The following is a 21,901-nucleotide window of genomic DNA, read 5'->3' as shown; positions in this document are numbered from 1 at the left end:
TGAGCTGAGAGGAAGAAAGCAGAGTGATCAGGCTGAAGAGGTACATGAGACCAGATCATGGGATGTAGAAAATGCCCAGGCAGGGCAAAGAATTATTAAGTGGTATTGAGAGCTCAGCTGAGTGTAGAAACCATGGATTTGTGCAGCTATTTCAATCAATGCAACTGAGTTATTTCCTAGAGCTATTTGGGTACTCTTGGATTGAAGGTCGTTGGTTAAGTTGGTCCAGAGTTAGGAGTATAGGGAGCAACTGAGCAAATGCAGTGGAAAAACAACAGTAAGAAGGTTATCAGGGATTGTTTACAGTGGCAAAAGGAATGAACCCTGGGGCTTCTACTAAATGAAATCCTGAAAGACAATCAGAAAAGGGTGGGGCAGAAGTCTTTGTGAGGTAGAAGGCAAGTTTGAGTGTCTGTCTCCCCTATAATCAGTGAACATCTTGAGGACAGGGACCAGGTCTTATTCAATGTACACCAAGTACCTAAAACATTGCTCGACACATAGTAGGCATTTAAGAATGCTGACTAAAATGTGCGTGCATGCTAAGTTGCGTCAGTTGTGTCCGACACTTTGCGACCCTATGGACTGTAGCCTGCCAGTCTCCTCTGTCCATGGGATTCTCCAGGCAAGAATACTGGAATAGGTTGCCAAGCCCTCCTCCAGGGGATCTTCCTGACCCAGGGATCAAACTCTAGTCTCTTTTGTCTCCTGCCTTGGCAGGTGGGTTCTTTACTGCTAGTGTCAACTGGTAAGCCCACATGAATAAATAAACAAGCCATGTTAGAACTCAGAGCTCCTGTTCTTAATACACAGTAATTTCTCTAATAGATACGCTCCCTAACAGTAGAATGCCACATTTATTCATATCTAAATCTTTTCGCCATAAAAAAATCCTAAATTTAAAACCAATAACCACTCTTTTTTAACTACCGAATGCTACTCATTCCTTTATTGTTTTTGCACATTGATTTTGACTATTATATAATTTTCAGTTCAATCACTATGTATTATCCTGATGATTACAAATTTCTTTAGGGCAAGGAATATGTCATTATTAATTTTTATATCCAATAGCACCTCTGCCAATAACCACTCTTACACTAAGTGTAAAATTTTAAATTTGACAAGACTCCCAAAACTAATACAAGTAACAGCCACCACTATTTAACTGAAAGTCAGTCATGTATCAGATGCTGAACTAGGGCTTTACCCTTATCTCATTTGATTTACATGATAATTCTTTAAGGCAGGAATTATTCCCATTTTACAGAAATTAAAACTGGGACTTGGGAGAGGTTAAAGAACTTCTCCAGAGTCACACAAGTAAATAGAAGACAAGATTTAAACTTAAGCCTGTTTGGCCCTAAAGACCACGGTTTTTCACTCGTCCTCAAATATATGTTCCAAAAATGTATTTGGGGTTGATTTAGACCTGTCCAATCTGGAAGCCAAAGCAAGAACAATGATGCTATTTCTCCTATTTGGACCCCAGACCTCTAGAGGTCAAGAAAAATAGTAAAAAAGGGGTACACAAGCTACTATCACTGCTTTTTTAAAAATAGAATATGTTTACCTATGGAAAGGCTGAGTAAGTTTTAGCAAACTAAAAATCTGAGTCTTTTGCTTTTGGTTGGAATTACACTAACTCAGAGCATTGACCTTGGTCATTTCAGGTTCATCCAAGTTGACTGACAGTTAAAGAGATATGCATTTGATTAATTTTTTAAATGGGAAAGGCTTTTAACAAACTAATTAAAAGGACTGTTGTTTTCTGAGGCAGTTCCTTGTGAAAAGCTAAATTTTTTCATGCACTATCTTATTTACTCTTCCAAGGAATTCTAATAATTGTATTATCATTAGGTTATATTAATATAACACATTACATTAACATCCTCAGCTTACAATGGTGTTATGTCCCAATAAATCCATGATAAGTTGAAAATATCACACGTCGAATATGCATTTCACACAACTAACCCACCGAACATCATAGCTTAGCCTATCTTAAACATGCTCAGAACACTTCCATTAGACTACAGCTGGGCAAACTCACCTAACACAAAGCCTCTTTTATAATAGAGTATTGACTATCTCGTGAAAATGTATTGGATTCTGTACCGAAAGTGAAAAGCAGAATGGATGTGTGGGTCCAGGGTGGTTTGAGTGTATCCGTTGTTTCCCCTCATGGTTGTGTGGCTGACTGGGATCCACAGCTGCCCTGCCCAGCAGCATGTGGGAGCATCATGCAGCATATTGCCAGACCAAGAGAGGGTCCAAATTCAAAATCTGAAGGAGGTTTCTACTGAATGCATGACTTTTGCACCAAAGTCCAAAAGCTGTAAGTAAAACCACTGTAACTCAGGGACATCTGTAATCATTATAATAATGCCATTTAACATTTTACAAATGAGAAAACCCGAGTAACAGAGCTCTAGTAAGTTATCGGAGAAGGCGATGGCACCCCACTCCAGTACTCTTGCCTGGAAAATCCCATGGACGGAGGAGCCTGGTAGGCTGCAGTCCATGGGGTTGCTAAGAGTCGGACATGACTGAGTGACTTCCCTTTCACTTTTCACTTTCATGCATTGGAGAAGGAAATGGCAACCCACTCCAGTGTTCTTGCCTGGAGAATCCCAGGGACGGAGGAGCCTGGTGGGCTGCCGTCTATGGGGTCGCACAGAGTCAGACACGACTGAAGCGACTTAGCAGCAGCAGCAGCAGCAGTAAGTTATCAAGATTACATAGCCCAAAACTGGCAGAAATGGGATTCAAACTGAGGTACGTCCAATTCCAAAGCTTAACCACACAGTTCAGTTCTACAGATGAATGGAGGTTCTATTGTTTGGTGGGCACGTGGGATTCTATAATAAGATGAGTTAAGATACTGTTCAAAAGACCTACGGTCCAGTACACCTCTCAAAACTTGGGGTGTCAGAGAGTAATAAAGGGGTGCTGGGGAGGACTCTAGGCCCCACTGGCTGGCATTCTGTTCCACTTCAAATAGCCAAGGCGTTCCGAGCATCAGCCCACTGTTGGAGGCAGGAAACAGCAGTGCTTTAAAGCAGCTTGGCATGCATGCACTCTTGTTTCCTTCTCCTAGAACAAAACCCAAGGCCACATTTTATAATACAAAATTTCTGCAGATACAAATTAATGAAGTACAAACTGAGAGTTCACACAGAAGCTGACAAAAGAGAATAGCGCAGTCATATGAGGTAGTCAGAAAAGGATTCTGAGAGGCTATTTAAACCCTTAGGGGTTCCATGCCAGTTAAGATACCAAGCTTTTCTGTTTCTCTTAGTAAAGGGCCTGGTATTAAAATTTAAAAATATAAAAACCTTTCCACAAATTCATAACTTCTTGCATCCTATTAATCTATAATTCAGAGTGTTTCTAAACTATAATGAGAAGTTGCCTGATCTTTCTCAGTATTTATACCTCAGCATTTATTGTAAGGTTTTTGGTTTTTTTTTTTTTAATATCAGTTAAATATTTTCTGAAATCCATTTTTGGTCTTACAGAAACAAAATGGAATGATTCTGGATTTCAGAGATGTAAAGACTGTGGAGCTTAAATGTCCAAACTTACCTAATAACATTTTGATGGAAGGTTTTTTTTTTGTTTCTTTGTTTTGCTTTTAAAACTTAAAATAGAGTTAAAAGAGAGGCCCATGTGCAGGGTGTTATTGTGCAGCTCCATATCACATAAAATCTTAATAACACCTATGGCTTGCCAAATTTCTTTCAAAAACTTCAGTCTTCTAGGTTATAAAAACAGCCCCCAGTAAGCTGCTACCTTTACTGTGTGAAATGGAATAGCCAAATACCTCTTCCCTTTGCAAACAAGCCCACATTAGCACATGGATTGAAAACTGAAAAAGACACAACAAAAATACAAGAACAACCAAGCCTCTCATGAAAATGCCCACTCCAATCGCAGGGCAATCACAAGGCAATGTGATCCTCACCAAAAACAAAAGCAATTCGCTTACAGCAAACGCAGCTGCAGTTAACAGCATGAGCAATATCAAGAGCAGATATGAGCACACATGCCAGATTTTCATGATTCCAGCAGAGAAAATTCCACCTTCTACTTCATTCAGGGCCAAGAGTAAAGTCAAGCAAATGGAAAATATGCTGGAAACTGTGTCAGGACTCTCCAATGAAAACATTCCTTCCCTTTTCATTTTAACTATTTTTGAGAGACCCAAGCTCCAGAGCTAGAAGAGGAAGAATCAGTCACCACTTAGCCTTCGGGCAAACCTGCCCTAGGAGTGTTTTACTATAATTGCTTTCTGAGATGCAGGTTGCTCATAATACAGTTACCCTTTCCAAGCCTCAGGGTGTCCATGCAGTGCACACTGCCAAACTCAATCACCTGGTAAAGGTGTCCATTTGAGGAAGGCATGTTGTTTTCAAGTTTAATTCCTGGCTTAATAGTAATAAGCTCCTTTATTATTGATGAAAAGATAGCCAAATACCCCAAGAGGGTTTTGTGTGTGTGTGTGTGTGTGTGTTATTTTTAAATCAGACCCCTGAGCAGAGATACTGTGCTAAGATTGGGGAAGTCTTTAATTCCACTCTCCAAAAAGAACAGAATAAAACAGAGCAGGAGTGTCAGCAAGCAGGAGCTCAGTATCAGCCTTTTAAATCCAACCTGTTAATAGGTTAGGGACTTCCTGTTTCTTTCTTCATTGATTTCCCTAGATCAGGATTCCCAGTCAAATTGCAAAGGAAATGTAGCTTTTAGGAGATCTGCATAATTGAGTCCTGTATATCTGAGTGGCAATCACGGAATGGCAGGCAGAGTTGCTCCTCGCTAGTTGCTTTTCAGTTCACTTCAGTTCACTTGCTCAGTCATGTCCAACTCTTTGCAACCCCATGAATTGCAGCATGCCAGGCCTCACTGTCCATCAACAACTCCCAGAGTTTACTCAAACTCATGTCCCTAAAGTCGGTGATGCCATCCAGCCATCTCATCCTCTGTTGTCCCCTTCTCCTCCTGCCCCCAATCCCTCCCAGCATCAGGATCTTTTCCAATGAGTCAACTCTTCACATGAGGTGGCCAAAGTATTGGAGTTTTGGCCTCAGCATCAGTCTTTCCAATGAACACCCAGAACTGATCTTCTTTAGAATGGACTGGTTGGATCTCCTTGCAGTCCAAGGGACTCTCAAGAGTCTTCTCCAACACCACAGTTCAAAAGCATCATTTCTTCAGCACTCAGCTTTCTTCACAGTCCAACTCTCACATCCATACATGACCACTAGAAATACCATAGCCTTGACTAGACGGACCTTTGTTGACAAAGAAATGTCTCTGCTTTTGAATATGCTACTTTGGCCACCTCATGTGAAAAGTGGACTCATTGGAAAAGACTCTGATGCTGGGAGGGATTGGGGGCAGTAGGAGAAGGGGATGACAGAGGATGAGATGGCTGGATGGCATCACTGACTGGATGGACATGAGTCTCAGTGAACTCCGGGAGTTGGTGATGGACAGGGAGGCCTGGCATGCTGCAATTCATGGGGTCGCAAAGAGTCGGACACGACTGAGCGACTGATCTGATCTGATCTAGGTTGGTCATAATTTTCCTTCCAAGGAGTAAGCGTCTTTTAATATCATGGCTGCAATCACCATCTGCAGTGATTTTGGAGCCCAAAAAAATAAAGTCTGACACTGTTTCCACTGTTTCCCCATCTATTTGCCATGTAGTGATGGGACCAGATGCCATGATCTTAGTTTTCTGAATGTTGAGCTTTAGGCCAACTTTTTCACTCTCCTCTTTCACTTTCATCAAGAGACTTTTTAGTTCCTCTCCACTTTCTGCCATAATGGTGGTGTCATCTACATATCTGAGGTTATTGATATTTCTCCCGGCAATCTTGATTCCAGCTTGTGCTTCCTCCAGCCCAGCGTTTCTCATGATGTACTCTGCATATAAGTTAAATAAGCAGGGTGACAATATACAGCCTTGACATACTCCTTTTCCTATTTGGAACCAGTCTGTTGTTTTTAGGATTGCCGCGACTTCCCTTTCACTTTTCCCTTTCATGCATTGGAGAAGGAAATGGCAACCCACTCCAGTATTCTTGCCTGGAGAATCCCAGGGACAGAGGAGCCTAGTGGGCTGCTGTCTATGGGGTCGCACAGAGTCAGACACAACTGAAGTGACTTAGCAGCAGCAGCAAATATCATTCTAACTATTTTATGAACAAGCTCATTTGTTATTTAAAAAAAAGTTTGTCCATATCTTGATTGCTTGTTACAGATAGTCTATTCCTTCTTCATGTAAAATTCAACAAGGTCAGTACCAAGGCCATGGCTTTTATTCTCCATGCGGCATCTTTTAATGGCATTCATCTTAATAAATACAAACAGCTTTGCATTTGGGTCATAACTTCCTACAGTAAGGATCTGTGTTTAAGCTATCATCTTGGTCACTTTCAAAGCTACTTGGAAAGGCAAAAACAAGGACTCACAGACTCAGGAAGAGGAAATGACAGAGCAAGCTCAAGTTCACGTGAACACAAAACTTGGATCCAGGTCTGACCATTGGTCCTACAAGGCCATACTTGCCCTACATTCCTCTTTCTGAAATTATTACCTTGAGTTATACCTAGAGTTATAGCCTGGAAAATGAACTGAACATCATGACCTGTATTTTAACAATTTTTTCTTTCAAAGTAAATTCAGGGGCTTCCCTGGTGGCTCATTGGTAAAGACTCTGTGTGCCAATGCAGGAGACATAGTTTTGATCCCTGATCCAGGAAGATCCCACATGCCCCGAGTGCCACAATTATTGAGCCTGTGCTCCAGAGCATGGGAGCTACAACTACTGAAGTCCACATGCCCTAGAGTCTGTGCTCTGCAACAAGAGAAGCCATCGCAATTAGAAGCCCATGCACTGCGACTAGAGAATAGCCCTCTGGTCACCACAACTAGAGAAAAGCCCAAGCAGAAAGGAAGATCCAGCACAGCCAGAAATATAAATAAATAAATAATTTTTTTTACAAAAAAAGTAAACTCAGGGTGAGATCTGTGCAAGTTTTATTTGCTTACTTTTTTTTTTTACTTTTACTTCAGCTTTCTTATTATTAAAAAACATTAATCCCGCCCACTCCCCTATCTCAGAAGCATTTAAGAGACAAATAAGGTCTATAAAAGGGCTTGGAGAAAGGCAAGGGTTTATGATTAAGGTGAGCAGAACAATGGCCCCCCAAAGACATCCACATCCTAACCCCTAGGACACGTGAACATATTAGCTTACATGGCAAAGGTGGTGGGAGGTAAGTTTGCAGATGGAATTCAGGTTGCTAGGCAGCTGGTTTTGACAGAGGGAAATGATCCTGGTTTATCCTGATGGGTCCAGTGTGATCACAGGGTTCTTAAATGCAGAAGAGGAAAGCAGAAGAGTGTCAAAGGGACAGAATATGAGAAAGACTCACCCAGCCATTGTTGGCTTTGAAGTTGGAAGGAGGCATAAATCCAGCAATGCAGGCAGCCTCTAGAAGATGCAAAAGGTAAGGAAACGGATTGTCTCCTAGGATTGTTCCAGAAAGGAACACAACCCTGCTTACACCTCAGCGTCAGCCCAGTGAGATCCATTTGCGCTGTTTCAAGCCACTGAATTTGTGGTAATCTAATATGTAGCCATAGGAAACTAATACAATTATTAAAACAATTGAACATCCATGGACGGAAATAAATTCTTGAAGGATTACAAGAGTTGAATGAAATCCAGTGGAATTGTGCCCTCGTGTCTGCCTTTTAGTCCCCCAAACATCTCTTAAGAGAAAGACAGCAACAAGACTGGCAGGAACACGCAGTCAGCAAGGGAGTGAAAAGCCCAGAGGGGAGCTGCCCCCAGGACACCCTGAGTAGGAGCACATGCTAAAAATGATGTGATTGATATCCTGCCCCACTGATAGGTGGGAACACCCTTCCCCCCACCCCCCTGCTACCACCAAGATGGGCAGATGATCGTCCCCCTGTTTGTTGTCCCTCCACTGGAGCTGCCTCCACTTTGGTCTCTCTTTAAGTTCCCCACTCTGCTTTTCAATCCCTCCAGACTGCTCTCAGCTCACTTCCCAGGCAGCAGGGGTCAGAACCCTGTGATCTGCTTTGAGCCAAGTCCCTAAGGACACCTCTGCTATCAGGTTCCACGTTGAGGAACAGGGCAGAATAACTGAGCAACTTCATCTTCACTCTATTCTTGTTAGATGATCACTCCTGCTTCACATACATCTCATCAGAGGGCCTCCAGGGACAGAGGCACAGCAAATGTCAGATTTGAAAATTATTTTCCTCCAGCTGTGCATTAATATTTTATTCCAATCTTGCCCCAAAGCCTGCTCAAAATGAAGAGCTTGAGGGGGTTCCAAGGATGGATTGGAGCCAAACTGATCTTTGTCCAAGTCTCCAGCCCTCCCCCGACCCCACCCCAGCAGCTTTACATTAAAATGACAATCCTGCCCTGGAGAGTCCTCTATTCCTACCAGATTTATACACATCCAGCATCCCAGCCAGGACTCTGAGGCTCTTTCTTGATCAATTCAGCTTCCACAGGAGTGTCCACTCTGATCCACATTCCTGGAACCGTTTCTTTTGCAAATCAGCAGGTTTTAAGCAAACAAGGGCACATTTCAGGACACTGAACTACGCAATTAGCTGAGGGTAAATTTGGCAGAGCATCTGGTCTGCTCACCAAAATGGAAATACACACACACAAAAATGCAGCTTTTAAAATTAAACATTAACTGTGTAAGGCTAATTCTGTGCAAGTCTGCTTGAAGTGGCAGAGAGTAGTAGCACTGGCTCCACGCAGGGAGTTGAGGGCCTGGGGCTCTTGCGGCTGCTCGGGAGAATCGTCATTTGATTCGGGCAGATGCTGAGCACGCAGACAAATATAACTCTGCAGTGCCAGAAAACAAGAGTCAATAGCTGGTCATCTTCTGTTGCCATCTCCTAAAGTCAACTTTCAGCAGGCTTTAGCCCTGTACTAACTGCAAAATAGAACTGTGCATAGGAACTGTTAAAAGGACACACTGGATTAACCAAATTAAAGATACCCTCCCCGATCTCTTGGATCTTAGAACACATATCCTACATAAAAAAACCTTGTACCACTCTTCCTTGAATAATGCAAGGTCAAAAGCACAGGTCAGTGAAACAATAAAAGGACAATGAAGAGAATAAAGTGGTGGTGGCCAATACACTCACTCTCAGACCCTTAGAGCCACTTGCATTTCATGAATATTTTTCTTGAAGTTTTGTAATCTCCCCCCTCTGAGAATCAGTGAGATCAGTTTGACATAGTATTTCCAAACACTGGGGTAAAATAACACATGTAGAAAGCAAAAAGATCAAGCAAGGTTTTCAGGGGAAGAAGCAGGAAAGCATGCAATCAATATTAACTTTCCCCTGTTTTTGCAGCAATAGACAGCCCCCCCAAAGAAATCATGACTCGGGAAAGTCATGACTGCTCTTCTCTTATTGCTCATTCTTCTCATCTGAGGAATTCTTATGTAATTATCCACCAGCTGACTTTACAGTATGACCACCCTTTTTGGTCAAAGCCAAACTATTGTAAACAATATGAGAAACAGGGGTAGAAATAGAATTCTAGTAGAGATAAATAAAGACTTGGTGACATGAAAAAAAATATCAAAGTACTCAAATAGAAGCTGGAAACTAAAAATGTCACACAGAGTAGAGGGTCCTAGTGGACCCCTAACTGAACAAAAGTCAGCAGGTCTTTAAAGGACAAAGATAACACTTGGGAGGCCAGAAATAAGATCAAAACATGTATATGTTATATACAATGGGAGGGGCTAGCTACATGTGGCTATTTAAATTTAAATAAATTAAAATTAAATAAAAATTCAAATTCATCAGTCAGCCCAGTCACATTTCAAGTGCTCAACAGACACACATGGCCAGTGGCTACTGTACTGAACAACACAGATCTAGAGCATTCCCATTACTGCAGAAAGTTCTATAGGATGCTGCTTCCCTAGAGATAGAGGAGCCTTAGAAATAATCTGGACAAGTAGCACCAACATCATTGGAAAATAGAACCTTTGAAAGAGGCATTAAGACTAAATTAAGTTTCTTAAACTTTGAAAGGAAAAAGGTGAGGAGTTAATTTGGGCTTTAAAACTATGTTAACTGCTGAGCAACAACCAGATGTTTTCCACTTGTTTGAAGAGCTCTAACAGGAAGCTTGCAAGTTAGTCATAAAGAACTTCTTATTGTGAGGTGACTGGACACTGGATGAGAATAGGAAGGAACACTGTCAAATTTGCATCCGGGGAAAGATTTAAAAATAGAGTAGCAATATGACATCTGGATTGACTAGCATGAACTTTGCCTTAATCACCGATTTGATCAGTTTGAGTTCAGGACATAGAATACTCAAGTGACAGGCACAGTGGAAGTTGGCTGCATGAATCCCAGATCACAGCCTTAGATCTTGACCTCAAATCTGGTTACTCTTAGGGACCTCCCTGGCAGTCCAGTGGTTAGGACTCCATGCTTCCACTGCAGGAGCTGCAGGTTCCATCCCTGGCAGGGAACTAAAATTCTATATGGTACAGCCTGGCTACTTTTGCTTCACCCCTTAGTCTTGTTTGTCTCCAAAGCAAATGAGGAAAGCTCACATTAGGTGTTCCTTTAACAGACCATTGAATCTTCTTCAAGATGCTAGAGACTGAGCCTATGGTGACTGACCTCAGAGGCACTAACTAGATGAGTGTAGCTATAGTGTGGGCCAAAGGTAAGGGCCTAGGCTTTGGAACCAGACAACCCCGGATTCAAGCTCTAGCCATTTTCTCTTACTGGCTGGGCAACTCTGGGCCAGTCTTTTAACCTTTGTATTAGACATACTCTCTTCATTGCAAGCAACATTTTATTTTTTAAAATAATTGAAAATTTATTGGTTTATATACCCAGGAAACCCACATGTTTGTTCCCCTTGTATAAGAAATCTACATTCTGGGACCTTTTTTCTCCAGTTTTGTTTACTAGTCTCTTCTGGTGGCAACTGACAAAACCCCAGCCCAAACTATCTAACATAAATAAGAAACACATAGACTCAGGCAGGCTGGGTGGTTCGAGAATACAGCAAACTTTGGACACGGTTGAACCTAGGGACCCATATGATATCTTCTCTCCATGCTCAGATAAGTTTGTTCTTTATGGTGAGTAACATTAGTACAAGAAACCAAGCCCCACACTTAACCTGACAAGCCCCCAAGACACAAAGATCATATTTTCCCTGATAGAAAATTCCCAGGAAAGGTTCTGATTGGCCCATTGTGGGTCAATGTCCATTTATGGGTCAGTCACTGACCAAGAGGATGGGGTGCTCTGATTGGTCAGGGCTGGGTCACGTGTTCATCCCTTTGCCCAAGGGTAGACTGTAAACCCAAACCCAAACTGCACAGGATGAGTTCCTCACAGGAAAGAAGAGTCTGTGTACTGTATGGTCCATAACGATGTGCTCACTGCAACTTCTCAGACTTGGTTTCCTCATCTGTAAAGTGGGGATAGAATACTTTTCTCATAGGACTATCATGAGATTAAATGAAGTAACTTATGCATTTGGCATATTGCTCAAAAGATAGTAGCTAATATTTTTGCCAAATAATAATTTACTATTATTTTGTTTAGAATACTCGGTGTCTTTGTAACCTGACAACTTGGCCAGGCTGAGTTATATCTTCCAGAATTCCCTTTCCTGTGTGTCTCTGGTTAGACTGAATTGTAAAAGAGAGTCCCTTAGAGGTAGAAATGAGGCAGCAGCCATTTTGAGGCAGCAGCCATTTTGTAGCTCACACACATTGTCACTTAATCTGCTGGCTCACTTTGTTGGTGTGGGGATAGCAGTCAAGCCTACAACAGTTCCACCTTCCCCTAGAACCTTCTTCAGCTTCTCTGACTTCAGGTGTGTGATTAGTTCTGTGGGCTAATTGGTTCTGAGGGCACCATCTTCTCCCACAGGTCACTCATATTCAAGTCAGAGGCAGCGAAGACTGACATGGGTTTCAATCCTTCTTGGGCTTCACCTCATTCTTGTGGGTTCCTGCTTGTCCTTGTTCTCTACTTTATACCTATCTTCACTTCCCAAATACATTCTCTGAAGACTTCAAACTCAAGCATTAGACATGAAAGAAAATAGCCTTATAGAGACTCTTTAACCAGCTCCCATAACTCGTTGTTCAGTAGCTAAGTCATGTCCAATTCTTTGCGACCCCAAGGACTGCAGCATGCCAGGCCTCCCTGTCCTTCAGCTCCCGTAATTGTATAAGGTCAAATTTCTTTGTGGTTCTGTTTCTCTCTCTCTCTCTAACACACACACACACACACACACATCTCCTAAGTCACTCTACCTCTCTCACTGGATCCTGACCAGAACTTATTTTTTCTAAACTCACCCCAACCTCCCTTTTGGGCTTAAAGGAAAGAAGACTCTTTGGAAATTGTTTCAAGAGAAGCAAAAACTGGAATAAAACTAGAGCTGACAGTTAAGGTGTAAGCTTCAAAATAATACTTTTTTTAAAAAAAAAAAGGAAAGCTAGGGTAAAAAACACAAAATAGCATGGCACTCACCACATTCTAACCACTCCCCACCCAGATGCACAGTAAATTAAATGGGACCAGTACCCTTTATTATTGATCCTGCATTGGCTTGTACTTGCCCAACATTGTAACAAAGCCCATACAAGAGCCAATTAAATACACACACACACACACACACACACACACACCCCATGGGAATTTCATGCCCATGTTCCTTTCTGCACTTGGAGGCTTGGCTGGGTCCCCAGTGGCAGCTACCCAGGACAGTGTTCTCTGGACTTCCTCATCCCTGCCCTGTCTATTCAGGAAACAGCAAAGCAGTACATGCTGCTCCCTTCTCTGCTCTGTAGGGAACTCAAAACAGGCAACACTGGCTAAGAAAGGAAGTATTCCCATCCCGTCACATGAACCCCCAAAGTGGATTTAGGAAAAAGTGATTTCACTTTGGAGTTCCATCAAGACTTCTCTCAGGACAGGGAAGCTCACTGACTTCTTGACCCTCCCTCCCAGTTCTGTCTTCAAGTTTCTCTTGTTTAGACGTGCCTACCCGAAATTTATCATAAGTTTATTTATTGTGTACCCAAGCTACAACCATATGAATCATATTTTTGCCTTGTAACAGTAATTTGAGACACTTCTAGTAAGGAGAGGAGGTTTAATGGCAGCTGGTGGGGCTCTAGGGGTGAGGGTACAGGGTCCAGGCAGCAGGACAAGGGTGCTGTGAGAGAGGCAGTGATGAGTGGGAGTTTCAGGAGCCACCATGACATGAGTGCTTTGTGTTGCTCTGGTTACGGGCGGGGCTGTCAGTCAGGTGGCCCCTCAAGGTGGGAGAGGCACATTAAGGGATACAGAAAGGCCCTGAGCTTCCCTCAGCTACAGCCTGGCCCAAGATCACATATCCTTCCTGCCTTGTCTCTCAGTCTGTTCATGGGTCACATCAGGGGCGTCCTCTGTGATGGTAGGTCAGATCCCTCTGGCTTCCTGACCCCAGTCCTTGATCTCATTTCTGATTCCAACCTCAAACTATGCCAGCTAGCCTCACCCTGATAGCAACTTGCTCAAGAGCAGGCCTGTGTCTCTTGCTTCCTTCACTTGAAAATTTCCATGATGCTGTAGACACTAGTGGGATCCCCCTTGAATTTAAACATGCACAGCCCTGACATGCAGCAGAGTTAATGCCTCCCACAGAACCCTCAAACAATGGGCAACAGGAGTTGATGTATGTCTCTGGCTGATCATCAGGCAGACCAGCCTGGGAGCCGATCCCAGGTGGGATTAAGCTCCATTTACAGAGCTATGACCTTGATGTGTAGTGGTGTAGTGTTATCGCTCAGTTGTGTCCAACTCTTTGCAACCCCATGAACAATAGCCAGCCAGGCTTTACTCACTTAAGTAAATAAGGAAGACTACTGGAGTGGGTAGCCATTCCCTTCTCCAGGGGATCTTCCCAACCCTGGGATTGAACCCAGGCCTCCTGCATTGCAGGCAGATTCTTTATCATCTGAGCCACCAAGGAAGATGTCTATATTGGCTTTCTTTCCCCTCCCTCCCCCTTTTCTCCATGCCTTGCTTCTGCTCCCTGAAGTCACCTCCCATATCAACTACCCACACACAAACACTTTTAGGTTGGGCTCAGCCTTCTAGAGGGTGGACCCAGAATAGGAAACATAATATTTCTGTGTAATCTCAATAAGTCCCAGGGCCCTATGAGGCTCAGTCTTGGCAGGAAGTCCAGCAAACAATAATGGTGTCATACAAAGGAATCTGAACCTTCAGTATCTATAAAGATGTATCAGAGAGCCAACACTTTCTAAATTCCCTGTGTCTGTGTTCCAAACCATCTCCCAGCTACTTCAGACCCCTTTGCATGCCATTCTTGCTCTTCTTCTTCTCCATCCCTTTATTGCATGAATGTAGTTAGCTTCTCAGGCTTAAATCACACACACAAGCACATGCATGCACCTAGTCCCATCTCTCCGCTGTCCTCCTGATTTCAGCTTCCCTGAAGAGCCAGCAGCAATCTTCTTCAGTGGTGGTGGCAGAATGGGGGGCTCCGGCTTCTTCCCAATGTCCTCCTGCTTTGGTTCTGGGATAAAAGTTAGACTGCAAGCCTCTAGGGCACAAACACAGAGCCTGGCTTGCATAGTCCCTACAGCAAACCTGCAGGGAGACGACCTTTTTACTGTCATGGCACACAGGGAAACAGGCATTTTTGTACCATAGACACAATAGCTAAAACTGCCATCCCAAGGGCCAAGGGGCTCCCCATCTTGCTTGGCAGAGCGTCCCCATTTGGACACACCAGTGTGCCAGACCACCCTAGTTGGGAAGGTGAAGAACCAGGGCCCCCACGCTGTGGTGGGTCCTGAGAACACGTGGAGAGCTGGCCCTCTCTTGGCTTCTAATGAATAAGAGCACGGCTTGACATTTTCCTGCACATTCTTACATTTCCCACCGCCTCCCTGCCCCCATCCATACATTCCACAACACGGCAATTAATTGTTCTCTGCTGTTCAGCAGCACTGGTGTGAGCAGCCACGCCTGCAGTCTCGCTTTGTTCCCAGTTTAATCAGTGACTGTCCCTGGCTGTCCCTCAAAAAGCAGACAAAACCAGCCAGCTGCAGACCCAGCTGTCAGCGAGCCCCTACACTGGCATTCAAGTGGCCACAAGAGAACCCACACAGTGCCCGGAGAGGGTCCATTCTTCGCCTTTCTCCTCCCCACAACTGACAGGCTCTGAGGAAGGAAACGTGAGTGCTGGGCTTGGCAGCAGGGGCAGGAGGCTCTTGTTAACAGCTTGCCTTCCTGTTTATACGGGGTCTGGCAAAACTGTTAATTTCTCTCACAGAGGTGACAAATGGAAAAACCAGAACGCCAGGGAGTGGCAGCCTAGAAAACAGCCTCAGAACAACTTCTTGAAGCAAAGCAAGAGGCTGTGGGTCAGGGGGAGGACCATCTTGGCTTCCCAGGCCCAACAAAGAGGACCTCATGAGCTTAGCTATCCCTCCAAAAAAGACACAGTGAGCCCCACCGTGTGGGCGTGCTTCACCCGCATTCTGTCTGTGCATGCTAAGTCACTCAGTCATGTCCGACTCTTTGCGACCCTATGGACTATAGCCCGCCAGGCTCCTCTGCCCATGGGATTCTCCAGGCAAGAATACTGGAGAGGGTTGCCATGCCCTCCTCCAGGGGATCTTCCTGATCCAGGATCAAACCATGTCTCTTTATGTCCCCTGCACTGGCAGGCAGGTGCTTTACCACTAGCACCACCTGAGAAGCCCTGCATTCTATCTACTTCCTGACAAAGTGGCCCATGACAGAAACAGTAAAGTCCCTGTGGAGTGAGCATCTGCATTATTACCTTTGGAATCTGTCCCCATCATCCATGAGTGATTTCTGATCTGAGTCTGAAGCTGAAATCACTCCAGGAAATAAACCAGGCTTTGGCTTATTTGGTTTATTTAAATAAACCCCTGTGCACTGCTTCCCCCTGGCATCCTAAACCCTGGGCAGTGTTTCTCACCCCAGCTATACAGCACCTGGGGAGAGCCTGACCTATTACTCTGGAGAGGGTCCTGCGTGATGATGTGATTTAAAAGCTGCTCAAGGGATTCTAATCAGTAGCCAAGGTTGAGAATGTCAGGGGTAGGAAACTTTTCCTTCACCCTCTTAGATTCAGTACTGAGGGACTTCAGATTTAATGACAAATACAGATCAACAGGAGAAAAAGCATACAAACTTATTAATATTTTACATGCACAGAATTCACAAAAAAGATATGCCCTTAGCAAGGGAGAGAGGGCTTCGGCTCCAAGGGACAATAAATTATGGGCAAATGACAATGAAATATATGTGGAAAACCAGTGGAAGATAAGGATAATTTTAGTAAGGTTTGCTTATGCACACTCATCTTGGTGCTGACTCTTGGTGATAAGAGTCACTCTCCTCTTGCTGGTGTGGGAATGGGTATGTCTTCAAAAGAGAAATTTATGCCTTGCTTTTAGGTGGATAAGGGGAGGGCAGAGAACTCTTCCTGCAACTTTTGCTTCTCAATTGCCTTCAACTTAAAATAATCCATATTTCAAAGTGGCATATTTGGGAGGGGGGTTGCATATTCTGACCTCCTTTAAGAACTACTAGTAAAGAATAAATTACTGTTGCTCTTTTCATTACCAATTATTATTATTTTAAGTGCAATGCGAGCTTATTTCAAAAGGCTGTTTGTAGGAGTGAGGATGGAGGCAAGGAATGAGGTGAGGGATAAGTCAATTCCAACAGTCACAGCCTCCTACTGGGGTGAACAACAGTCCCTACTTGACAGGGATTGGGGCATGGGTTTGGGGAAGTGTTCCTGGGATCTAGGACTCTGGGTGCTAAAACTGGAAAAGTCAGTGCCCCCTCCACTAGCTCTGAGGGTGCCATGGGCTGTCTTTTACCATGTGGGTTCCCTGGGCCCTAAGCCTCTTGAAGAAAGGGGTGGAATTATTCATGCTTGTATTTCTCCATATCTGCCATGCTGTAGGTGCTCATTATCCAGTTCCCAAATTTGCTGCCTCCTGTTTAATTCAACTAAGGTCCCTAGCTGCTGATATTTTATGTAGGAACGTTACCGTGCTTTCCCGGCTTCAAGAGAGACATAGCATATCTTGTTCTAGAGAGAGAAGCAGCTTTGGAGTGGGTGGGTAAGCAGCCTGAAGGCTGAGCTTTGGGAGAGTATTTGCAAGCCTGTGGACACAGAACACCATAGCTGCAAACATTGAAGAGAAATGGAGCTATTCTCACCACAGATATAGAGTTCATTTAAATATCCCTATGCACACAATTCCTATCAAAGGAGCTGGATTGCAAAAAGTAACTATTTTAGAAGTTTCATCTCTTACAGAGTGAAAATAAAAAGCTTCTCTCTCTTTCTCCTCCTCTGCTTCAGTTTTACATGGAGAAAGTGAATGAGGATTTGTGGAGATTGCAGCTCTCTGCTTGGACTCTTGGAGGACCCTCAAAGCCCAACAGGCAGACCATGACAATGAAGGCCTCCCCACTCCCTCACATTGGCCCCCTCCCATCCTCAGTGTGGCCATCCCAGGTCCCTGCACGAACCTGGGGACCGACCAAGGTCCTGCCCACCACCTGTCTGGGAAGCCCCTACCCTGCCCACTTACTTGTACTCCTTCTGCAATGGTCAACTCAAGCCTAGGCTCCTCCAGGAAGTCCCACCTGCCTCTCTCTCTTCTGCAAGTTTCCAAAGAAAGCAGAGTCCATATCACACCGCCCAGCCCAGCCTGTGTGATCCCTCCAAGAAGTAATCAGGTAATTCATTCTGCCAACATATTCTTTGCTAATATGGTCTCTGTCCACCCATTTCAGTCTGGTATTCCTGGGACTGTGTGAAAACCTGGGTGGCTATGGTCTGCCCACCTGCTCACCATGAGGGATTGTCAGAAAAAGTTGGAGGGTGAGGGAGAGAGGAAGTGTCATGTTGGCTCTGCTGCCATGAGGCCTGGGTGTCAGTCCTCTGTGTTGGATGTCCTTCCAGAACAGGCTGTCTGCACCTCTGCTTCAGTTCCATTTTGTTCTCAGCTCCCAAATCTTGACCAGATCCTCAACTCAGCCCCACAGGGAGCATCGGAGAACATGATCAAGCACCTAACTCCACAGTCAGCTACCCGGGTTCTGGTTGTGTGCTAGGCCCTCCTCATACCTTAGTTTTCCCATCCATAAAATAGGGATAATAACAGTACTGATTTCACGGCATTGTTGGATCAAGTAATCTACTTTTGTTAAAGAAACTAGAACGTGTCTGAGACAAAGGGAATGCTGGATATTATTATTTAGCATTCTTTTAACAGAAGGGAGAGAGATCACCTGATGTGTGTCAGTCCTGTGCCCTGAACTTTTCCCATCTCTGGGTCTTTCTTACCATTTGAGGCAGTTCTGGTCTAGGAACTTTTCTCTGTGGCCACTCCTGGGTCTCCTGCAGCGCTGCACTGTGCCTCCCTGAGAGGCCAGTCAGGGTCAGGTTCCAAAAAAGGCAGTCTTTCACTGCCTGTCTGTGATTGTTTCGAAAGTGTTCGTCTTGATCTCTCAAACCTTTGTGTGCTTCTTGAAGGAAGCACAACATTTCTGTTGTGTGCATTTTCTTTATCTCCCAACTATGCCTAACATAGTCCTAGGCACTGGCGACGTGACACTACAGCACTCGGGAGAACCAAAAGCAGTTTTCCAGCTCTCACTGCCTAACGTCCATAACAGCAGAAGTAACACTGGAGGGACCCCCCCCTCCCCGCCCCCCCCCCCCCCCCCGCATTGACCTTGGACCTCTGGTACAGGCAGATTGGCAAATACACTGCCTTGGATTTGGTGAGTTGGGATCATAGAGTGATAACCCACAGGACTTAGAGCCCTGGCCTCTGTCCACTCCCTGAAGCTTGGAGTAAGCCCAAATAGCATTACTGGGAGGCAGACAGGGGAGATGCCAGCCAGAGCCAATAAACAGACATCCTCTCTCCCTCCGTTTGACTTCCTCAGCAGTGCACTGAAATAATGCTGAGCCTAAATTCTGCAGTAATAAAACAGACACAGGCGATGAAGGGGCTATAATTCCAGGCAGGAGGGAAAGTGCCCTGGCTCTACAGCGGTTTCTCCATGGCCACCCTTATTTTACTGGAAAGGGAGCTGTTTGTGGTGTCTCTAGGGTCCTTCTGGCATTTTATGGCCTTTGTTGGAAAATGCTTTTAGATTAGCATTAAGCCTGTGTTATTCTTGAAAAGGCTGGCTGAGTAATAAGTGAGCTAACCTATCCTATTTTCCATAAAGAACTATAAATTCCTCCTGCTTCTCTGAACAAAACATCAGTATTCCCACCCACACTCTCAGCTACCCACTGCAGAGGATGAAACCCCGCCAAGTCCTACTTTAACACTGCTGCTCCTGGGGCTACAGACCAGTTCCGCACTTCCAGCCGGAGTCCACCTCTCTGTGTTTGAGTTTTTGCTCTGCTCCAGTAAAGATAAAGGCGTATTCATAGGGCCAAGAGTCCCTCTGCCAGATAGGCTGAAACACCACAGCCTTACTGCAGTCAGTAGCCCTTGGAGAAGAGTCCAGACACTAAATACTTTGCTGTCCAGAAACTGTCGCGAACAGCAAGGCAGACGGGCCTCTTCTCCCCATGTGTACCACTTTCCTGCCCCAGTGGCCAGACTCAGCCTGTCCCTTGTCTGAAAGGCCCTCCATTCTCCTAGGCACCTGTCAATGCCACAGGCCACTCCACCTGTGGGTGTTTGTTCTCTAAGGGCTGCAGTAGCAGGCAGGGGAATTTGGGAAGCAGGAAGTGAGGACTTTGCATGGGAAAATTTAGATCTCAGGATTCAAGTCAGAACCTTACTGAATATTTGCTTGTTGTCTTTGTATCAATTTAAATGTCCACTTAATTCTCTCTCCAGAGCTGGCTCCAGTATCTGGTGAGTTGGGAGAGAAGCCTCAGGGCCTTGGAATGAAGTCACCAGGGGTGGAGGAACAGGGTGGGAAGTGCTCAGAAGAGAGAGCAAAGGTGCCCCCTTACCCCATAGGCACAGGTGGTCAGTGCGGTGGGGGATGATGACTAGTGAGGCCTGATTATGCCAAAGGAAAATAAGACAACTGTAGGGCCATCTTCCTAGAGCTTGAAGACCTAGAGGAAGGCAGCTTGCTGGCCTCAGAGGTGACCTTACTTTGGGGGCCAGGGAAAAGAGAAGACAAACTCTGGAAGAGTGTTCAAGGCCAGGAGGACATCAGAATACAGAGGTGGAGATGCTGGGGCAGGGAAGGGCTGCCTCAAGGGCAGAGGGAGGGCGAGAGACTGGACAAACTGGCAGCCAGCCAGTAGGACCCAGGCCGGCCAGGCAGTGAGGGCAAGAGACAGTCCACTTCTGGGGCACCAGACATAGCCTCTCCTGAAGACCACAAAGCTCCAGCCAATAGAAAAGCTACCTGGGACTCCTTATACTCTTTCCTACTCAGGAGCCAGGAACGTGCTGCCTCCTTCTGTTGTCCTGACCTCACCAGCTACATGCAGCAGAATGGCCAGATAATCTCCAAATGCTATTTGCCTACCATCACTGGCAACAGGTAACAAGCAGAATGAGAAACTCTTACCTTTATTTTCATTTTTGTTTTCTTGAAATAAAATTTCTTAGAATGAACTCTGAAAGTGAGGAAAAGAAATCCTAATTTGGTAACACCATTGAATGTTTCCATTTTTCAGGGCAAACCAAACTCTGGATTTGGGGTGGTGGGGAGGGCATGCTGTGAGGCATGTGGGATCCTAGATCCCCCACCAGGGACCCACGTCCCCTGCAGTGGAAGTGCAGTTTTAACCACTGGACCAACAGGTAAATCTCTGGACTTTTCATTTAGAAAACAAACAAAACAGGGTGAGATAAAAATAATTAACTAAGGAAATCATAAAAAAAAAAAAATGAAAAGACAATGTACAGAATGGGAGAAAATATTTGCAAACAACATGACCAAAAAGGGTTTAATTTCCAAACAGCTCATACAACTCAACAACAAAAAAATCAAACCCAATTAAAAAAATGGACAGAAGAATAAACAGTTTTCCAGACAAGAAAATGGCCTTTTGGCAATTTATACGAATGAAAAGATGCTCAACATTGATAATTGTTCAGTTCAGTTACTCAGTCACATCTGACTCTTTGCGACCGCATGGAACACAGCACACCAGGCCACCCTGTCCATCACCAACTCCCGGAGTTTACCCAAACTCATGTCCATTGAATTCGTGATGCCATTCAATGATCTCATCCTCTGTCGTCCCCTTCTCCTCCTGCTCTCAATCTTTCCCAGCATCAGGGTATTTTCAAATGAGTCAGCTTTTCGCATCATGTGGCCAAAGTATTGGAGTTTCAGCTTCAACATCAGTCCTTCCAGTGAACACTCAGGACTGATCTCCTCTAGGATGGACTGGTTGGATCTCCTTGCAGTCCAAGGGACTCTCAAGAATCTTCTCCAACGCCACACTTCAAAACCATCAATTCTTTGGTGCTCAGCTTTCTTTATGGTCCAAGTCTCACATCCATACATGAATACTGGAAAAACCATAGCCTTGACTAGACGGACCTTTGTTGGCAAAGTAATGTCTCTGCTTTTTAATATGCTATCTAGGTTGGTCATAACTTTCCTTCCAAGGAGTAAGCATCTTTTAGTTTCATGGCTGCAGTCACCATCTGCAGTGATTTTGGAGCCCAATAATTGTTAGAGAAATACAAATCAAAATTACCAGTTTCCACCTCACATCAGTCAGAATAGCCATCATTAAAAATTACAA

The 21,901-nt window shown here is 44.5% G+C and overlaps 1 protein-coding gene across 4 annotated transcripts in view; it reads right to left on the bottom strand.

Moving 5' to 3' along the window:
* The window catches only part of EHBP1 (EH domain binding protein 1), a 566,468-nt gene extending 547,646 nt beyond the window's left edge, over positions 1-18,822 (bottom strand). For 2 of the 4 annotated variants that reach the window (XM_070798096.1, XM_070798098.1), the window contains exon 1: positions 18,497-18,822. The gene's annotated coding sequence lies outside the window, so the exon portion shown is untranslated. The remainder of the gene's footprint in view (positions 1-18,496) is intronic. The other 2 variants (XM_070798095.1, XM_070798094.1) reach the window with 2 other exon arrangements.
* Positions 18,823-21,901: the final 3,079 nt, after the last annotated feature.

The sequence above is a fragment of the Bos indicus genome, chromosome 11, assembly GCF_029378745.1.
Source record: "Bos indicus isolate NIAB-ARS_2022 breed Sahiwal x Tharparkar chromosome 11, NIAB-ARS_B.indTharparkar_mat_pri_1.0, whole genome shotgun sequence".
Lineage (NCBI taxonomy): Eukaryota > Metazoa > Chordata > Mammalia > Artiodactyla > Bovidae > Bos > Bos indicus.
This window is presented reverse-complemented; position numbering and strand designations above follow the sequence as displayed.